Below are 6,786 nucleotides of genomic sequence, written 5' to 3'. Positions count from 1 at the left end.
TGCATTCACATGATGGTAGCAAACTTCAGTGAATTCTGTTCTGTCCACTTTAATATGAAAAATTGTGGAAACAAAGATTATCACAAAAGCAGATATTTCAAAACTATCCAGTTTCCATACTTTGTGACCATTATAGCCTATCTAGCACATTGGCCATTGGATGAAGTGCTGGCCTGATTACTCTCTGCATAGATGCAAAACCATTCATTAATAAATATAGGAAATACTTGTAATGGAATGCTGTGATAACATATTATACAACACCTTATTGTATTCTGGTCATTTGATTGGTCAATTGCTCCGCTCTATTCCACTCTATGAAATAGAACCATGGGTTAAACTTTTTTGGTAGCACTTTTTTAATGGTAAGAGAGCAGAGAAACCTGTCTGTTCAAAACAATCTGTTGCATGAGTGCATTTTACCATGCATCTTAATATAATATGTTGTATAAAACAAATAATGAATGGTTTCCGTTCGTGCAATAGTAGTGCAAATATTTCATGAGTTGAAAGATGGAATGTCCCATTCAACTCGGCTGCGCTTCGTTGAATGGAACATTCCATCTTTCAACTCATGAAATATTTGCACTATTGCACTCATAACCATTCATTATTTGTATAATAACAGACTTTTTAATTTACAACAGTCAACATAATGTGATATTGCCGGATTTAACTTGATACCCACCACCCTGGGGAGGTAAGTAACACACTAGCTGTGTGGACAAAATTACTTTGCCGAGTGCCCAACCCACCAAATTTTGCTCACCCAATAAATTATTTTGCCCACCCAATAAATAAAGCATGCCCATTGTCAAAATATTGAACACAAATTTTCAAGAAGACGTATGAGAAGAATTGTGAGAATTGCGCAATCAAACCCCTCCCCAACCGGAACCCACTTATTTCGACAATATTGTTTTGGCATATTACTTGTATTTGTAACGTGATAACGTTATCAAGTAGCTATAGCCTGTAAGGAAGCTTCTATCTGGCAAGTCTGTTCGACATTTCTTTGATGTTAATCTCGTAAGTCACAGCGCTCCATATGTAGAAGAAAACAAGTATTTTCAAGTAATAAATGTGTGTGTCTTAAATACAAAATACAAAAATTGATGAGCAATAGCCTAACAAGTAACATTACGGCTCAATTTAAAGTTCTGCTATGGTAATGTTAGGCCTAGTGTTATGGTACAATGGGTAGTCAACTGGGTATGCAAATACCATTTTGGAGTTAATGGAGTAAACGTCGTCCAAATGTTTTAGAGTATTTTCCTTTGGATGTAAGGGGCCTGAATTTATATCCTGTTTATTTTTTGCACCCTCCTCACAAAATTAAAAATAAAACAATTGAAAGTAGTAAAAATCCCTAGGCAATCCCAGCTAGCACCCCCTATTTATCAATGTAAATTTTTTTCTGTAGCAAAAATACCCCATTTTATTATTGAGATATTGACTCATGTTTATGAACTTTAAAATTGCTACACCAGACTGTAAGGCAGCTCAAAGGTCAAGTTCAAACATGGCTGGAAGACCAAGAAAGTTCAATGTTAAAGATTCGCTAGGATATAGATATTAGTACATTTTTCACCTCTACATGACCAAGGAAAGAGAATGAACATACCTACGTACGTAGGTACATATTGAACTCACTGACAAAGCTTACACACAATCTCGAGAATGATCAAGCTATCTTGTCATCTGCAGGAAACTCCGCATCCAGGGCTGGTGAGAATGAAGAGCTTTCTCATTCCCAAGAAATGCAACCACCATTATGAACAGAGGATGCACAACTCAGTTGATGCACAGTACATTCAGCCAGAGTTACAGGTGGGTCTTTAAAGCATATCGAGTGAGTTTTCTAGGAAAGGTTGTGAATGTTGATCATTTGCCTTCAAGCAACGGTGAGTTTAAGTTTGGTAAAAGGAGAAGACGTTTAATTGTCTGTTTGGTATGTGCACGAACAACATGAAAGCAGCATCGAACAGTTGGCTCTTTTGCAGCTGGTATATAAATGGAATGAAGGAAAGGCTGGAGCTCGGCAACTTTTGCTATGTGAGTGTCACAAGGAGGCTTCAAGACCAAAATCAATCTGAAGTTACAGGCTCAAGGTACCAACCACCCATTGGCAGGACTTCAACTACAATCTCCTAAGGCACTCCAACATGCGATCATGTTAGCAATGGGTTAATATAACGACGACATGTGTGAAACGGTCTCTACATTATCATGGACTTGTAGAATGTTAAGAAGTACAGAGGCACATCAACTTCATGCTGCCTTTGTGCAAGATTTACATTGTTCCTTGCCAGAGTTTAAACCTTCATCCATCAAAATGCAGCAAATAACTGAGCTATCTATACCATTCCAATCATTAGCAAAAGTCGTTTAAGATTGTCACAACCCGCATGGTTTCAGACTCCGGAGCCTGTACACCGAACACTACATGCATTGATGTCCTGGGAGAGCGATTCTTAACTCTGGAGAGCAAATTACATGATAGCAGATCACTTGCAGGTCACTATTAAATGTATTTGATGAAGCTAAAGATCTTGAACCTAAGGAAGAAACTGGACATGCTCTGCCCCCTGCTAAAGAAACGTGTAACTTCAAAACAAAATATTAAACGTCCTTGCCGCCATTACAACAGATGAAAAATCTGCAACACAGGATGCAATGGTGGACTGTGACCAGAAAGTAAATGATGCATTAAATAGAAACCTAATGTGTACCTGGTATGAATGCCACCAATCCGATCTAGAAATATAGGCCTAAGACCTGAGGTGAATTGTTCCAGAAATGCTTCACTGGATTAATGACAACAAGGTTTCTACAAACAACTTCAAGGCTATAAATCTTTAAGAGCCAATGCCAGGAATCACATTTTCTGCAGTACAGATATCTGTAACCTCTCCACTAACTAGTAAGATTTGCTCAACATATGCATGCGATGGCAAATTCCATGGGTGCAGCAGCTCATCTCGGCCATTAGATCTGCTCTGAATAATTTGGCAACAGTACGACAAATGTCACCAGATATAAGGCTAAAGAACTTTTCAAAACATGGTCATTCACCATACAGGTATTAGACAAAACTTGTGGATTTCCTATGCATAATAAGCAGGTAGCAGAAGGAGTTACAAGGGACTGATCTCCTTATTCTTGATTTTATGAGGATCAGAGATCCCTACTGTGCGCAGCAGGATTAATTTGATGGAAAGTTCACCATATCCCATAGGCTATATCGGTGGCATGTAGGAATCAAAAGACGACGAATGTCGCAAAGAATCATCAAATGATGATCAACTGTTACCACCGAGAACTGCAAGAACTCATCACACTCTGGTGACATCAAACTGCTTTTCACTGCTTTTCCGTACTGAAGTTGTTACATCAGTGTTTTTAACTGTTGACTGAGAGCTTACAAAGTATCTTGATTTCTTGTGTGCCACTGACTGTTGTAAAAACCATGGAAGGAAAATCATCCTTACATACAGAGTATCTGGAGCAGTTCACTGACAATGTTGTCAACATCTTCAAGGAAATGTCCTCAGAAAGTACTAAACCAATGAGACATTGTCAGAGATATACACAAGACTGAGAACTGGTAGCATTGAAGATACAACACTATGGCAGTTTCTGGATACAGTAGATAAAAAATGTAGCTACTGCTCATGTATCAATGATAATGGAAAGAACCAAGGCTCTTCCAAATTTCATCCGTTCCCCACGCTGCCAACAAATGACAGACCAAGGGTTAAAATGATTGTCTTCTCTTAGCCCTTGACAGCAGAGGTATGTCTCATCTGGACCCAAGAGAAGCAGTCAAGAAATTCTTGGCCATCACAAGGAGATCTTCGCTTCTTAACTTGATTTGCTTCTAAACAATTGATTAAAGAACGTTCAGAGCTGAAGAAGTTCTTCCGGGAAAATGGGATGTTCTAGGTAGGTAAATATCATTTGTATCTGGAGCACGGCTGAAAAACCATACTTTATCTAATTGACACAATGACCAGTGGCATAGCAAGAGGCAGGGGGGGGGGGGGTAAAATAGCAGTGATATGCAACATGCTACTTGTGTTTATGCATTTCAGGTTTTCCTCATTAGCCATACTTAGCATAGAACGAGAGAGGGGGGGTGGGGAGGGGTGAAATAGCAGTGATATGCAACACTGTACTAGACAGGCTACTTGTGTTTACGTATTTCAGGTTTTCCTCATTAGCCATACTAAGCATAGAACAAGATTAATAACAAGATTACATTCAGTGATAACACTTTTATTCAAGGTTATGTGTATGGTATGGAACTCTTATTTCATAAAAATACATCCAGTCCATTTAGCCAAATATAACGTAGATATATGAGATACCTGCGTGAACATACACACACTTAGTATTATGTATTTGTAAATTTTTGATATGGTTAATACTTATCTATAGGGCCATAGCAATTGGGGCATGTGGCTCTTCCCCTCCAACTTTCTTTCCAAATGGCTCACATTTGATAACAAGTGCATGTAAAGTTGTTAACTGGCATCGTGTTAAGCTGTACAACACAAATGCAGTTAATGATGGAAACCGGTTCATATCTAAGTCCCCTTACAGATTTTTTTGACTTATACCCACTCCCCAGAATGGACCTCAGCCAAATCATGTGCACAGTGCCCCCCCCCCCACCCCCAAGCCATAAAAGTTTGCAGTCGTAACAGAGGGCACATCCTTCCTGGTGTCATTAAAAGTCATCAATCAGTTCAAGTTTTAATTAAACCTTTATTATCTAACTATTATATTGGAGACAAAACTGGAGACTTTTCCCCCTCACACCACATGCACGAAGACTGGCAATAATGTACCAAGCATAGAACTGACAAACACATCCAGCAAGACCAAAACCAGAATGCAAAAATGCATTGTGGTTTCGATGATGTAACATGAGCAGTTTTCTTCATGAATCTGATGTAATGTATAGTGAGGGTGTACATGTTTACATGGGTTTCACGATTTGACCTCTGATGACCCCCCCCCCCGCCATTTGACCTCCACCAAAAACAATATGCTTCTTTAACTCAATGTGGTACTTCCACACACTAAATTAGAGGTCTGCCCAAACTTCCAGTATTGAGATATCGTGATAAGTCCTCGGTCAGAATAAAAACAAGTGCACGCACACACCCATATGCCTTCATGAATGCAAAGGTTACGATTATCATCAAAGCCAAAAAAGATTGACTTGAGCAAATTGTTCTATATAAGCAACAGACGTCTGAGCTAGTGAATCTCCACGTTGACCCGTTATTGGGCGTCCTTCGGTGTATCCGCAATATACACGCAATATACATGGGTGCTATAGTCACCTAGGTGTGGTTCATCAAACTGGGCCCACCAGGCTTCAAGGGCCCAGAGGATTGGTTTCAACATTATTAGCCAACGGATCACAAACCTGCTAATCACGTCCTACATGCCTATGTATCTTTTCTTTTTTTTGTCTAACAATTGTTATTTTATGTACAGTTGGTAAACCACTGTATTTACTCAAATGATTCAAGTCATGTATCGACGTGCTTCATTAGAGTTACGCACTTGACGTGAACCAGTCTGAAAAAAGTATGGTATGGATTTAATTTTTCGAAAGCAAGCTTGTTAATACAAGCTTATATATGATTAACTAGCGCTTGAGTGTGGCTGCTGCAACGTGTTTATTACGCGTAATTTTGTTCATTTTCACGGAGCACATTGTACAGTTTTGATTACATTGCTGCACTGTTGTTTCGTGCTGTTTAGTGTTCCATTCGGTGGAATGTCTTCCAGTTTTCATTCCGGAAAAAGGGTGATTTGTGTACCTTTTTTGATTATCTGGTTTGAATATATATGCTACACAAGCCTAGCCATGGAAGTACAGTGTAATACAGTGAATCAATATAGTGTTTGCAGGAACATCTTCCCACACACTGGGATTATACGCTACAGTGCTTCTCAATTGTATCACTACCGGTCAATTTGTAAGCCGCGCATACGTCCACCGCAGGCAGTGATTGACATATTACGGGATTATGGGATTTACAGATCCAGGGGTTGTCGCGGTCAAGGGGCTAGGAATCGCAGAACTGTTAAATGGCGATCTTTGTGGGACCACAACAACGGTGTCCATCGTGAACTTCTCCGATATTTCCCGACAGAAACCAGGTATGATAACAACGATCACTGTAGTTTCGGCCTAATTAATGCTCGCTCCCTACGAAACAAGTGTGAACAGTTCTTACACTTTGTGGTGACTGAAAACTTGGATTTCTGTATCGTTGTTGAATCGTGGATCAAGGATAGTGACACAATTGAGATCGCCAGTTTAAAAGCCGATGGCTACAACTTTGTCAATGTTGAACGTAAAGATCGCATCGGTGGCGGTATAGGAATTTTCTACAAAAACAATATTTCGGTCGAAGTAATTGATTCCGGGGAACGCTCATCTTTCGAATTTGCTCTTTTCAAAATCAGAATTGGTACGTTTGTGAATGATGTAGCCGCTATATATAGACCACCATATTCGGCAAATCATCCGATTACAATAAATACATTTCTTACGGAGTTTTCTGATTACACCAGTGACTTATTCCTTACATCGAACAGATGCATGCTCTTGGGCGATTTTAACATTCGCGTCAATCGTGTTCTTGAACCAGGCTCAGAGGCATTTATCAACTTGCTCAATGCATTATCGCTGAATCAATTGGTTTCTGGTCCAACTCATATATCTGGGAATACTCTGGACCTGATACTAGTCCGGGAAAA

This window comes from Apostichopus japonicus, chromosome 3 (assembly GCF_037975245.1).
Source record: "Apostichopus japonicus isolate 1M-3 chromosome 3, ASM3797524v1, whole genome shotgun sequence".
Classification (NCBI taxonomy): domain Eukaryota; kingdom Metazoa; phylum Echinodermata; class Holothuroidea; order Aspidochirotida; family Stichopodidae; genus Apostichopus; species Apostichopus japonicus.
This window is presented reverse-complemented; position numbering follows the sequence as displayed.